The sequence below is a fragment of the Cuculus canorus genome, chromosome 1, assembly GCF_017976375.1.
Source record: "Cuculus canorus isolate bCucCan1 chromosome 1, bCucCan1.pri, whole genome shotgun sequence".
Taxonomy (NCBI): Eukaryota; Metazoa; Chordata; class Aves; order Cuculiformes; family Cuculidae; genus Cuculus; species Cuculus canorus.
In genome coordinates this window covers 90,728,581-90,740,436 of record NC_071401.1, presented here as the reverse complement: position 1 = coordinate 90,740,436, position 11,856 = coordinate 90,728,581, and positions in this window count along the sequence as shown.

Here is an 11,856-nt window from a genome sequence, read left to right as displayed (position 1 = left end):
AATGAGATAGATCTTATTTTCAAAACAGTTTAGTCAGAGTTTGAATCAAATTAAGACTGCGTGTATATATTCTGCTAGCACAGAAATAGTACAGTGAATGAATAAAAATGTAAGCCTAATGATGTTATCCATAGAACATCTGAAAGGAAGTAGAACAGAACAACACGTTTTAACAAAACAGCTCACAAAGCAATCCTCTGATATATCAGAGCTAATTAGGAAAGAGTCCAACAATTACAAAAGATATTTAGTTGTAAAGAGATACCCAGCAATGTTTTGTCTTATCTCTTAAGCGGATCATTAAAGGCTTCCTGTTACATTTCTTCATGACTTCTTTTCAGGAAAATCTATTACCTTCTCCTCAGGAGGAGATAGAGACCTACCAGAACAATTCACTTGGCCTATTCCCAGGCACCCCTTCTTCTGAGATACAGCCAGGGAATTATAATAGCTTGCCTGAATAGTTCTTGCAATAGCAATCTGCCCTGATTATTGCTTTTGCTTGTTTTCCTCATCATGCTACACAACACAACTTCAAAATTTTGATCCAATCAATCAAGTCAGTCGCACAAGTGCAAACGAACTTCTGAATATATCAGGGGAGTCATCACAACACAAAGTTGAGCCGTAAGTTTTGTCATAGCAGCAATTTTGGGTACTGCTGGTATAGCATAGTCTCAAATTTCCGAGGAAAATATAGAAATTATCAGTAATAGTTAATGTAACGAGAAGGGTTGGCACCATACAAGAAGGTTCTTAAAGTCTTTCTGTCAACACCATCTCTTGCTTTCATATGATTTTGCATGTGATAGCAGCCTGATAGTCCAGAGCACAATCCTTAAACAAAACAACAGCAACTGTTCTGACAGTTAAGTGAAGTCTGGGTAGAATAGTCCTCCAGCAACTTATTGGGCAAGTCTTTCTTTCCTGTACATTTGAGAAGCTAGGGTCAACATAAGTGTTTAGCTAGCTTGTATCTCAGACTGATAACTAAAGGTATCATTGGTTATTTTTACACTCAGGTATCAGTATTTTCAAATAGCTTCTCAGCAGAACCTGTTCTCATGCTCTCAGCTGGTGCTGATTCTTTTGTCCTTTCTTGGCCTTCCTCCACAGCCTCCTAGTGGAAATCACTGCACAGTTCTTGTTCTTCACTCAGCCCTTGGCTTTCTAACTCAAATTTATCACTTTTTTGGGGGAGGAGGGAGAGTGGGTGGAAAGAGGAGGTTGTATGTGCTCCACAAGTATGTTTTTCTTGGCTTCCTCCTTGTGTCACTGTAAAATTCATGCGAAGCATGTCCTGTGTTTTTTCTAAGCAGACTAAGAAACTCTATCATCTCTCCAAAACATGCTTCATTGCCACTTGACCTGTCTGCTATCCACTATTTTTAAGTCCTATCCATAGGTAATCTTACTTTCTAATGAAACGTGTTTAGGCTGAGAAAAAGGCAGGTAATGTCTCTGTTTTTCATGTGGGGTTTTTGCCCCTGCTTTATTGCAATTCAGTAATGAAACAACTGAATATAATATTTAAAAATCAGTTTTAATTCAAGAAAACTTCATCCAGGCTCAAAATCCTGACAGTCACTTCTAAAATTTACAAGTACACACTGAAGAAAAATATTTTGACATCTAGGCTGTCAGCTAATCTGTCAGTAGTAGTTATATCATTCAGGGAGAGAAATTATAAATTCCAGAGTAATTTATTGGGAAAATAATACATAATACGCTACTGGATGCTAGAAAAGTTACTTAGCATTTTTGCAGAGGAAGTAGTTGGCTTGAGAATATGGGCTGTTCTTTTATGACAAAAACACAGCAAAAGAACTACTTGCCAGAAATCCTCAATGAAGAGTACATACCTGCAAAGAGCGGCATGTTCACATACATATAGGAAGCATTAAGAACCTCATGCTGAAGTATGTAATGGGTGGAGAAAAGGGAAGGAGTACTCAGGATCATAGTCCTTACAGAAGAGGCTCCTGGGGCACAAAGGGTCACACTCCACGGCTTTACTTGGAATACTTCTTAAAAGTTAGAGAAGTGCTTATCACCGTTTTGCTATGCTTGGCAAAACAGCGCTGTCATTGGGCAGAGATGTTCCCTGGCATGATGCAATAACTGCTCTGTAGAGCTTTCACAGTTATTGGGTTTACATCTTCCAATTTTGCCTCACTGACATTTTTCATTTTTCCTTGTCTGTTAAAAAGTAGTCTTGCCGCTGGAGAAAAATATCTGAGCATTGTGCATAATGACAGTCGTAATCATTTCCAAAGTGCTCGGAAGACTAAAGCCCAGGTTTTGTCACCGTGGTTATTGATGTTAGATGCTATCAGTATTAGGCTACATAGCGTGTCTGCTTTTAATCTGGCATAATTTGTGTCCTGTACCGACTTATACATAAAATTTAAGTAATAGTAGTATCTTGCTGGCGGATGTCCTTTCCAAACCCCTTTCCATCATCTTCCAGAGGTCCTGGTGGACTGGGGAAGTTCTACTAGACTGGAGGCTGGCTGATGTTGTGCCCATATACAAGAAGGGTTGCAGAGAGGATCCGGGGAACTACAGGCCTGTCAGTCTCACCTCAGTGCCAGGAAAAGTCATGGAACAGGTAATCTTGAGTGCTATCATGAAGCACATGCAAGAGAACCGGGTGATCAGGCCCAGTCAACATGGGTTTACAAAACGCAGATCTTGCCAAACTAACCTGATCACCTTCTATGACAAAGTGACTCTACTACTGGATGGGGGAAAGGCTGTGGAAGTAGTCTTCTTGGACTTCAGTAAAGCCTTTGACACAGTTTCTCACAGCATTCTGCTTCAGAAACTGTCAGCCTCTGGCCTGGACAGGCGCACACTCTCCTGGGTTGAGAACTGGTTGGATGGCCGGGCCCAGAGAGTGGTGGTCAATGGAGTTAACTCCAGCTGGAGGCCAGTCACAAGTGGAGTTCCTCAGGGCTCAGTACTGGGTCCAGCTCTGTTCAATGTCTTTATCAATGACCTGGATGAAGGCATTGAGTGCACCCTCAGCAAGTTTGTGGATGACACTAAGCTGGGAGGAAGTGTGGATCTGCTGGAGGGTAGGGAGGCTCTGCAAAGGGATCTGAACAGGCTGAACCGCTGGGCCGAGACCAATGGGATGAGGTTTAACAAGGCCAAATGCCGGGTCCTGCACTTGGGGCACAACAACCCTATGCAGCGCTACAGACTGGGGGAAGAATGGCTGGAGAGCTGCACAGAAGAGAAGGACCTGGGGGTGCTGGTTGACAGCCGACTGAACATGAGCCAGCAGTGTGCCCAGGTGGCCAAGAAGGCCAACGGCATCTTGGCTTGTATCAGAAATGGGGTCACCAGCAGGTCCAGGGAGGTTATTCTCCCTCTGTACTCAGAACTGGTGAGACCGCACCTTGAATACTGTATTCAGTTCTGGACCCCTCACCACAAGAAGGATGTTGAGGCTCTGGAGCGTGTCCAGAGAAGAGCAACAAAGCTGGTGAGGGGGCTGGAGAACAAGTCTTATGAGGAGCGGCTGAGAGAGCTGGGGTTGTTTAGCCTGGAGAAGAGGAGGCTGAGGGGAGATCTTATTACTCTCTACAACTACCTGAAAGGAGGTTGTGGAGAGGAGGGAGCTGGCCTCTTCTCCCAAGTGACAGGGGACAGGACAAGAGGGAATGGCCTGAAGCTCCGTCAGGGGAGGTTCAGGTTGGATATCAGAAAAAAATTCTTCACAGTAAGAGTCATTAGGCACTGGAACAGGCTGCCCAGGGAGGTGGTCGAGTCGCCTTCCCTGGAGGTGTTTAAGGAACGGGTGGATGAAGTGCTTAGGGACATCGTTTAGGGAGTGTTAGGAATGGTTGGACTCGATCCAATGGGTCCTTTCCAACCTTGTGATTCTGTGATTCTTGGAAGGAAAATAGGGGTTTTTTTCATGCATTTTGTCATGTTATTAACAATTAGTAAATTTATTGCCCTAGCTATTGCCATTGTTGGTAACAATGACAGTAAAAGCCATGATTTTGCAAGAATAAGCAAGACCAGGAACTTTAAAGACTACTCAGCACTGAAAGAAAAGTGTTCGTAACGTAGGCAATCTCAGCTCGGAAATTCGTCTTAACTCTTGCTGCTGTCTCATCAGTCAGCTCAGTCTCTTTGGAACTTGCCTTTCCTTTGTTGGTTAATGCCACTAAGCAGTGTCCATTAAGCTGCTTCTTCCAGAGTCATTTTTTCAGTGCTTTCCCTGATGCAGGAGATGTTTTCACTTTTCAGATTGGCTAAGCTGTTGGATACAGCTGATGAAATTCTCTGAGCTTCATGTGTTCTGAGTCATTTGTTAGAAATTACAAAATAAAATGTCTAAGATATGATCTTAGGTTGTTACGTCTTACCACATCTACATCAATCTTTTATTCTATTGTCCGTGGAAAGACAACCTAACAGATTATCGTGGAACTTCCTTGTTTTATTATTTTCATTTATCTTCAGTGAAACTAAAAAATGAAAAAATCTTGTCATATTCATCTTTATTTATCCTCCTCTTTTGTTCTTCCATGGTCATCTTAATTTCCTGAGGCAAAACAGAGGAGAGGGAAAGAGAAGACTGAGGGTAAAATGTCAGTGGGGAAGGGTAAAAGAAAAGCAAAATTGAAGAAAATTGAAAAAGAGTTTCAGTACTTCTTCATGGAAAATATTAACTTGAAAAACTATCCTCTTTAAGGGTTTACAATTATTACATGTAGAAGAACAGTAGTTCTTCCTTTTTAAAAAATAATTTTCTACAATTTCTAATGTAAATGTAGCCCCACCAAGACCAATTGAGGACAAGATATGCAAACTTCAACCAATTTATTAGCCCATACTTAATGTGTTTTAAAATACTTCATGCGAGTTGACAAGATGTGCATATGGTGTCTGAGTTACCAGATTGAAGGGCTGCAGCCTTTAGCCTTCCTCTTTGTCTCCTCACTCTCATATTTCACTCACAATCTTACTGCATCAGACTTAGATTATCAGCCCTTTTTGTCCATAAAGCATCCAGCATATAATAAAGTTTTGTATAAATTATAATAAAAAGAAAGTTGAGCCCATTTCAGCTAAAAACAAATTTATTTTTCAAAATCACAGCCAATTCAAAAAATTAGCAGTTTAAGCTTTTCTTAATGCATTGCAAATGTAGTTATGATTTGTGTGCAGTCAGTTATTTTTGTATATATTGAAAGAAACTGACAAGTTTCTATCTCGCATTTCATAAATCGGGTCTTTCTGTATACACAGCACATGTCAGAAATCAGTGTCTAAACAACATGCCAGTTGGCTTCTCCATGTGGCAGCTTATAAACAAAAATATTTGGGGACTGCACTTTTGCGACATGATGACAATGTAATGCAGTGTACGAACACCCGTTGCTTGGAAGCATCCTGTTCCCCTACAATGAAAATAAATCTATAAATAATGCTTGCGTTGCCGTATCACAGTTCAGCAGGTGGAACTTTCCAAATTCAGGTGGTACTGTTGTTTTTTCAAAATAGGTATACTGAGAGTTTAAATATCTTATTAGTGACCTATCTTTGCATCAGAGAGATTTGTCTAAACTGACCTGGTGTTTTGTGCCTTTTTCTTTAAGCCATTTGGAATTTCCCGCCCCATATTACCTGTGTTTCAATCAGACACAATTTCTGGTTGTACTGAAATCTGCGAAACATTTTCTACTAGCTTCAGTGGGTTCAGGAATCAGCTGTCAGGGGACAGGGGAAGAAAACTGCTGCCTGCTGAAGTGGATCTAGAACTGTGCTGTTGCCAAGCATGGAAGTCAAGCTCTTGCTTCCATCGGTGGCTGCATTTCTGGCTGCATCTTTCATGCAGACCTAGCGATAACGTGGCTGTGCAGAAAGCAAGATCAGCTTCCTGATCCGCCTGAAAAGTGCCACAGGAAAGAAAAAAAATCGTTCATCTTGTGATAATTACTAGGGCAAACAGTGTCACCTATTGCTCATATAGTACAGATTCCAAGCTGTGCATCAGCATCTGTGAGGTATTTAAATTCAGTACAATAAAAATGGAGAACACAAAATGCAGTACTGCTAACATGTTTTATTTCATAAAAAACAAACCAAACAGCCAAGTCCCATGGAGATGTAAAGGCAAGTTACTACTTTTTTTTTCCAATATAAATGCAGCTGGAAAAGGCTGAAGAAAATTGTGTTTAAAATATAAAAGGTTGCACAGGATAGGGGAAGAAAACTAGAATGAACTAAAAGTAGTTGTCATCTGACTGAATGGCTATTCAAATAAGCATTGCAGCGCAGAAACTTTCAAGCAGAGTTGAAGATCATCAATAAGCCTCATATATTAGTACATCATAAAGTACAGTGCATGAAAGTAATTCAAAAACCCCAAGCATTTTTATTATGCCTTAGTCAATGATGTAGATTCTTTTAACTTTTTGTCCATTTTTTGTTTGTTGTCATGTCTGAAAATATATTAAACAATTATAGGATCCTCTGTAAATTATTTCTTGTTGTTCTTTTGCTACTACATCTAATAAAATAGTCTCACATTTATGTTTATGTCTTGTTATTTTTTGTGCCACATTCACTTCTGTGAAATCAAGAAATAACAAATAAGAAAAATACCATTAAAGGTGAGTAGTTTCCTTGTATGGTGATCAAAGGGAAAAAAAAGCTGGGTTTATCCCCCAGATGTTTCCATTAGTCAAAGCAATCATGGAAATATCTCAACCTTTTATCCTTAATTTGCTTTCACAGGTTTCTTTTACTGTCAGCCGAACACAAACTAATAATGGTTCCAAATTCCTGTATCTTATTTAATTAAAACAGAGTAAGTCCTTTCTGCTATCTCAACTAAGTGATAAAAACCAGACTTTGTAGGGTGAAGGCCAGACTCCAGATTCCAATGTTCCTGAAATTGCTTTATTTCAATAATTTTAATGAATTCTTTATTGTTTTCCTCCCGTTATATTAACACGCTTTTTGCTGTTTTCTCTGTACAGTAGATGTCTGGAATCCCAAATAATGTTTCTGTCTAAGGGGTTTTTTTTTGAAGTTGAAATGTTCTTTTGCTGCTTTTTTAAAGTCTGTCTGTCTTCCTAGTGGTTTTCTGTGAACTTCTTGTAGTTCTGACTTATTTGTTTAAGTGATAAATTGTTTTGCACACAATTTTGTATTCTCAGTAACGCGTCCTTTGCATAACTAGTTTTGTAATTGTTTCAAAAGAAGAAAAAGAACTTGAAAAACTCAGTAAACCTATCCAGTTACACGACTTGAATGGAGAAACACAGGATTAGTCAGTGAAGTGAACATATAACTGGGACTTCAGTGGAACATGTGGCAATGTGTTGTTCAGTTTTACAAGGATTAGTAAAGGTTACCTGGAATGCAAGCACTCCCCTAAACCAAAGATGAAGATAAATGACTCAGGCTGGAAGGAACACAGAGGGAAATGGAGCACAGTTCTGTCCTTTATGGTATCTTGGCAAGTTATTCAGTAAAAAAGGAAGTTGATCATTATCAATTAGCATGAATTCTAACTTGTAAACACCACTGGAGAGGAATTCAATAATGCAAATGCAGGACCGAAAACAACAAAAGGCAGAATTCTGGACCAAGTGCGGCTTAGTGCTGCTAAGGCAATGGAATCATGAACAGTGCTGTTCCAGGGTAGGGACAAACCGGGAAGACAGAAATTCTGAATGACACCTAGAAGTCGCATTGGGCAAGTATCAGCATATTCAAAATGCAGTTTTGAACAGCAGAGAGAAAACAAAGAAGATCAACATGTATTTCCTTCTTCCCACAAGACTTTTGCGATCATATCTGATATACCAGCTTCAGTTTCATCTCGATAGCAGGAAAATAATAAGAGGATTTACAAAAGAACGGAAGAATGTCAGAGAGCTTGAAAGTTATGATTTAAACAGCAAGATGTTAAAAAACTCAAACAGATGAATCTGTTACCGATTATCCTAATTAACAATCTTTCGAGGAGAGTGGAGTTAGTAAGCTCTCTCTCTAAGATTTGGAACCCAAGGTTTGATGTTATGTTTTTACAGTTTCAGAGATTAAAATTGCCAGCAAAAAAGGAGAATATTGACCATGTTTATTGTGCTTTCTGGTTATCCCCTTCCCAGAATTTGCCAGATGCTTATGTGTTCATCTAAAACAGCTTTAAATATACAGGATTTATACACAATTGACATATGTAAGCGGAGGAGGACCTACAACAGCAAGAAGGGAACTAGAGTAAAACTCATTAAAGAAAATGAAAGAAAACAGATGAAATTTAAAAACATAAGATTCTGCCTAATTATTAGCAAACATTTAATTACTGAAATCTATATGGCAGCATTGCTTTGAACATTTAAAACTAGATAGGAAAAGACATGGAAAAATTAGTGATTGATTCTATATTGGTTGGATGTATTAGGATGACTAATAAAATCGGGTTTTAATATCTGAAATCTGAACTGCATCCAGGAGATTGAAATTGCGTATACATTCATGCAAGGAATGCCGGAATTCGACCCTATAAGTTTTAAAATCCAATTACTTCAATTTGGCCAGTCAATCCTGAAGCAGTCTATGCTGCGTGAGAACCAAGACTATAAATAAGTATTGTATTTATTTCTAAATAAATGGGAAGGTGTAAATTTTCCCATATTCCTAAATGTTCATAAATCATTGTGATTTACTGTGTCAGTCTTTCTTTTCAGTTCTGCCATCTATTTCAGTTCAGTTTAAAGGCTGTACATATGCAGAGACTGACCACAAGGTTTTCAGTCTTTGGAAACCTAAATCTGCCACAAGAAAAATCTGGAGGCCGAGCTTATCCCTTTACCTACAGGAAGCAGTGTTACCACAAGAGGAAATTACCTCAAGTTGCGGCAGGGGTGGTTTAAATTGGATATTAGAAAAAATTTCTTTACCGAAAGAATGCTGAAGAATTGGGAGAGGCTGCCCAAGGAAGTGGTGGAGTCACAGTCCCTGGAGGTGTTCAAAAAGCATGTAGACATGGCACTTTGGGACATGGTTTAGTAGGCATGGGGGTATTAGTTTGATAGTTGGACTTGATGATCTTAGAGGTCTTTTCCAACCTTAATGATTCTATGATTCCAAGTGGCAGTGCTTTTAATTAGGCATCATGCCAATCAAAACTGCGTTCTGCTTATTGATTCGGAGTCTATGGGGTACAGCTATACCTTTGTATGAAGATGTTATGTTGAGCATTTAGTGGAAGAAAAGCAAATAACAGGGGTCGATAGTAACATTTTACATAGTTTTGATGCTGTGGAGATGGGTAGCTTAGCTGGAGGTTACCCTGTTGTAAGAAGAGACCAAGAAGCCCACAAAACTGGTCATTGGTTAGTATTTTTGCTGTCCGGAGTCCTGGGAGTGAATAGGGAGACTGGAGCAGAATTTCAACCTTATAGTGTGTTTTCTATAAAAAGCTCCCTTTTGATGTCTCTCTCAGTTTCATTCTGCTGGTTTTTCATATCAAAGCTAAAACTTCCTTTCCCTGCAATTCCTCCATTTCACATCAGTTTGCAGCACAGTGAATTAACTCTTCCAAACCAGGAGTTGATAACATCTTGCTTCAGGAGATGCCTAATCACTGTGATGAATTGTCCTAAAAAATCACAGACCTTTACAGATGACATTTTCATTTGCAGTAAGCTGAAGATGGGTTTAGCAAACAGCTGCTTTCCACAACACCCAGGATTAGTCATCATATTCTTACATCAAGCATAAAAAGTAGTTATTTTATATGGGGAATTATGAGAGAGCCAAATAATTCTGGATTATTGATTTATTTGTCTGCTGGGAGGTTCTGAGTGAAAAATCTTCCACTCTGTTGTTCTTAGCTCAGATGCCATTACTGTAGAGGTTACTCTAGGATCATCATGAAAGAAATTGATATAATGCCCACAGTCCTGAAACAAATGTTTCTTTTCCAAATAAAAACAAATGGGAGTTAACATAGAAAAATATGTGATGTTTGGTAACTTAGAAGCCACAATATTTTACAGTAGCAACATCAATCAAAAGCTGCTATAAAACATAGTTTAAGACCTTGTAGAATTGTACTTAATACTTCAAATGTAAACAGCCTAACTACAGTGTAATCAGTAATTATTACCCTTGTCTTCTAAAGGAAATATTTGCAATATTTTTTACTATCATCGTAAAAGATGATAGACTAGCTCAATTTTATGTGTGGTATAAATACGCTTTTTCTGATTTCACAATAATTGCCTGTGGCCGTTTAATTTGTCACTGTGATCGAGATCTTTCCTCATTTACACTTTCAAAGTCCTATTGACTTGATGTAACAGTATTGTGTAACTATGAAAATGATGCAGTAAGTATCATTTGCAATGAAAAGTGGAACATAATTTGCCCTTATTTATACCCAAGTAACCAATAGTGCTTTGTAGTAATTTCTACAGTATGCTTTTCTATATTTAGAAAAACAACAGCTTAACTTTTGTAATAATGAATAAAAAAATGCAGAAATCTTCCAACTTGGTGCAAGCGTTTACAGCTTTTTGCCTGTCTCCTGATTTAGGTGGTCAGTTTGCATAATGGATGAGCCACCTTCCAGCATGCACCTTTCAGCGGTGTCCAGCACAAGCCCTGAAATGCACCTGCCTTCCTGGATCACTTCACACTCCCGTTACACCTCCTTTCTTGTTTTTCTACTGCCCTTTGTTATCTGTTTTAATTCTTTTCACCTGAAGAGCAGAAACAATTCAGCTTTCTAATTTTACTACTCAAATCTGGGAGTGAGGAGGGGGCATAGGACTAGGTCTGTGTCACCTATCAGAGGGAAAGAGGCACACCAAGCTGCTAGACCCAGAAGGGAGGGCAACTGACTAGATAATCCTAGAGGCCACTCAAAAAGTGGATCTTGGGACTTGTGGGTAAAAGAGAGGGTGGAGACTTTTGGCAGGCAGAAACGCGAGCAGCTATAATGATTTGTATTGGAGAAAAGGGCTAGACAAGACCTCACAGACTTGTGTGCGTATTTTGTGTGTGTTTGGGGCACCCCTCTAAGTGCTCTGGATATCCCAAATGGTCAAAGAGAGAGGAAAAGACTTTAGAGCTATCTCAGGTCACTGGAGGTACCTTCTCAGACGGAAAGTTCTAGCCCTACAGTTTCTCCACGACAGACCTTTATTTACATAGCTCCGGTGGACAACTTGCAGTCTATTCAAACTGTGCTCACTTCTACCAGCTGCTTTGGCCAATCTCCTACATGGAAACTGCTTATGTGTTTTACCTATGTCCACATGATCCTGAGTGTGACGACATGACCCTTGGTTTCTCTCTAATGAAAGCTGCAATAACAACGCTGAAATAAGGAATTGAGGCATTATCATTGAACTTCGCAGTCTAATGCTAAATACGGACCTCAGTACCGCACAGGATTCTCAGTATGAGTTAAGGATTTCAAGAGATTTTGCCAAATGCTGTTCAAATTCTTGTGATGTCAGCATAAGTTAAGATGCAGAAGTGAAAAGGCATGATATTGTGTTAAACAGTGTTTGCACAAGGCTGCCCTTTAGCGAACACATTTACTCCGAGCAGACTGTGTCACTGCAGTTTTGTGTCAGGTACCAAAGGACTTTTTTTACAGACTTTGGTGGAAAGAAAAATCCATATATTTCTTTATTCTGTGAAAGATGCCATTTATTGTGTTAACAGAAAATAGCTGTTTGCAGCACTAAACATTAAATTGGGAATTATTTTAAAAGATTTATGATAACTAAGAGTGTTTAATAAGTTCACAATGTGAATGCTAATGAATGAGCTGATTTTAATATGTATCACATTTCACTGTAG